The sequence below is a fragment of the Anolis carolinensis genome, chromosome 1 (assembly GCF_035594765.1).
Source record: "Anolis carolinensis isolate JA03-04 chromosome 1, rAnoCar3.1.pri, whole genome shotgun sequence".
In the NCBI taxonomy this organism is placed as follows: Eukaryota; Metazoa; Chordata; class Lepidosauria; order Squamata; family Dactyloidae; genus Anolis; species Anolis carolinensis.
The window spans coordinates 334005902-334009552 of NC_085841.1; positions in this window are offsets into that span (position 1 = coordinate 334005902).

Sequence of the window (3651 nt, forward strand, 5' to 3'; positions counted from 1 at the left end):
CTCACATATCTCCTGTTCCAGCTGCAGGCAAGAAGGCCAGCTTTACACGTGGTTGGAACACATTGCTTTGTTTGAATACCCCAGGGTCCACTGACCTGGACTGTTACAAAGAATTCCTAGTACATTATCCAGAATAATATTGGGATATGGGTGAGGTGAAAATGTGTGCCAACGGCTGAATTCTTACAGCCACATTTTTAAAAGTTACTGTCAGTGGAAAAAAGATTAAAATTCATTATTTGTATTGCCTGATTATTTAAAGTGCTTTACAATTCTTGTGACTCACCGAACCCATTTTTTTCCAACAAAGGGTGGTTGATTGCCTTTGATAAATTAAACAAATATGAGTCCTGGAAAATGGGTGACAAAACACTGTCTATGTCTACAGCATTCTGGATTTGGCCAAGTAATGCTACCACTTCACAGAGAGGATGGATTATAAACAAAAAAAAATTGTATATAGGAAGGTTGTTTTGGTAGAAGATTAGGTGTGAAAACAAAAAAAAAATCTAAGATAAGAAAAGAAGATGTGGTTGAAGTAAATACATGGGAACAAGAGGTCAGTAAAAAGCAGTGAAGCATGCAAAAGATAAAAATGGAAAAATCAACTTGTGGGACACAAATTCTGTGTAAATATTGATAGGACACTGGTGACATGGGCTATATATAGAAAGGTTACCAGATCATTCCCAGTAGCAAGAAAAAACATAGCTGAATGAGAGGTTTTTCAGAAATGAGTAAAGATAAAAAAGACAGAAAATAGCTGTGAAAAAAATATTAAGACTATGATAATATTCCACAGAGGTCATCCAAGGATTTTCAACATCTACACAATTACATCATTGGATTCATTATTATTAATCAAAGAGGTACATACCATATATAAAGAGCATATTATACATTTGTTTAGTTATTTGATACTTAATTGGTGAAATAACAATAAGAAGAGGAGAACTTTTGTGAATGTAGACTCAATATCTTAAGACTGCAGAGCCTCAGTATCTAACATTATTCTTTAACTCTGGAATATTCATTCATTTTCTGTTCTGTAGCCAACATGTTGGCTACATTATACTTCGAATGAGAGCAGAGAAAGGCAGAAGGCAGCATTTTAATATTTAGAATCATAGAATCATAAACTTGGAAGACATCCTAAGGGCCATCCTGTTCAACCCCCAGTCATGGTGAACATAGAATCAAAAAACCTCTGACAGATAACCATCCAACCTCTGCTTAAAAACTCCAGAGAAGCAGACTCCATCATATTCTGAGGCAACATATTCCACTGCTGAACAGCTCTTGCCATCAGGAAAGTCTTCCTAATGTTTAGATGGAATCTTTTTTTCCTACCATTTGAATCCATTGTGCTATTGAGCAGTAAAAATAGCTTTCCCCCTCCTCAATGCGATAACCTTCTAAATATTTAAATGTGGCTATCATGTCCCCTCTCTGACTTCTTTTCTCCAAGCTAAGCATACCCAGCTCCCTAAGCTGTACCTCATTGGGCTTGGTTTCCAAACCCTTGATCATTTTGGTTGCCCTTCTCTGGAAATATTATAGCTAATCAATATTCTTCTTGAATTGTGGTGTCCAGAACTGGACATAGTATTCCAAATGAGGTCTGCTCAATAAGCACTCTAACATCTATTACTCTAATAAGAAAGATATTAACAAGATGCAACATTTCAGAGGAGGAAAATCAAGATGGTAAAAGGCCTTATAAATCTATGAGAGATGGCTTAGGGAGCTGAAAATGTTTAGCTTGGAGAAAATTGAGATGTGGTCTAAGAGTCAATGTTTAAATATTTGAAAGCTTGTCATGAAGAAGTTTAATCAAGCTTGCTTACTCCTGCTCTAGAGTTTAGGACACAAAACAATTAGTTCAAATTTCATGAAAAGGATAGTGGAATAGGCTGTTCTGGAGCATCGTAGGCTATCCTTCTTCATGCATATTTAAACGGGTGAAATGCCATGTCTTGGGAGTGCTTTTGTTGTGTATTCCTATACTGGCAGGGGATCAGAATAGATGGCCCCTTTTGATCCCCTTGCAGTTCCATTATTCTATAACATCTTGAGTATATTTCTTAAGTTGCTTTTCAACAAACTTTGCATTGAGCTTTTTCTGGGGAATTTTTGAGGTTTTAAAGTATATGATGAACAGCTTGTTGATTCCAAATGTTATGAATTGAACCCATTGAGATTTCCATTCCCAACTCACGCACCCTCACTGAGCCAGCTTATTACAACCACTTCTGTTTTTTTGGTACCATAGTTCATCTACAAACTAATTGGGACACACAAACACACATGTGGATGTGCCCCATTAAGTTTTTATGTGTACTCTGTGTGTGTGTGTGTGTGTGTGTGTGTGTGTGTGTGTGTGTGTGTGGTCCTTAGAACAAAAAAGTCCCCCCATGGCAAAAGCCAGTCCTAGATGAGTCAGTCCTAGATGAAACAAGATTAAATGTATATGAACAAAGAGCTTATTGTCCAACCTTATTGTCAGAAAACTGATAGGCAAAGGCAATAGCCCAGTAACAATGTGCTCTACAGAAAGCCTATTGCCCATCAGTGACAGCAAGTTGCTTCCATGTCAGAGTGGTGGAGAATTCTTTCCAGGGATGCATCAACAATGCAGAAATAATGCAGTTTGAAACCACTTCAACTATCAGGGCTCAAGGCTATGGAATCATTGGAGTTATATTTGGTGAGGTACCTGTACTCTTTGGCATAGAAGGCTATTTTTTTTAAAACTAGAGCTCCCATGATTTCATACCATTGACACATGGCAGATGAAGTGGTATCAAACTGCAATAATTAATGTAGATAAACCCCAAGTTTTAGTATGATTTTTAGAGCTATCCAAAGTGCTGGACCATTCCCCCCTTAAAGTTTGACTAAACCCAAGTAGATTCAGCACCCCTGTGTCACAAGAACAATCAGCCAACACTATGTCCAAACAATGTAATGAAGGAAATATACAGACTACTTGTAACACAAAAGTCAAGTGTTATAACTCACATTACAGTAACTTCCATGATATATTTATTGCAAATATAAACATCAGTATGCCATGACAGCCAAGTGATACATTGTTTTCATAAAGTTAATAAAGTGTTGCTATAAACATCTCTGTTGTTTCTCCAGTTAACACAGACCTAAATTCAATTGCAGATTCCAACTACAGGAGTCATATTGAATCAAGTATTGAATGGAAAATCAGGACTTATGTAAATCGCATTGATTTAGTGGGTCTACTCTAGTTGGAATTTGTAATTGAATTTCAACTATAGTTATTTTTGTCATTTCTGTCGCAATTCTTTTTTTGTTCCACTACAATGTTTATGTTTTGTGCAATATAGCAGCACCACATCCGTTTGCCACAATGTTTCAACAATGTTAATAAATTTCAAACTAACCTGAACTTCTTTCTCCATGTCTCTCCATCCAAAATAACAAGCAAGGCATTCAACAAGTTACTTGATCATCTCTATTTCATTTTCAAACTAATTGTATAAAGCAGAAATGGGCATTTAGGCTGCATGTCATCCTTGGACTCTGTTTTTATGACTCGTGAAGCCTCCCACAAAGACAGCTGTAAAAAATACACAAAACTACAGCCACACAAACCCCAGAACTGACAAATGCTTC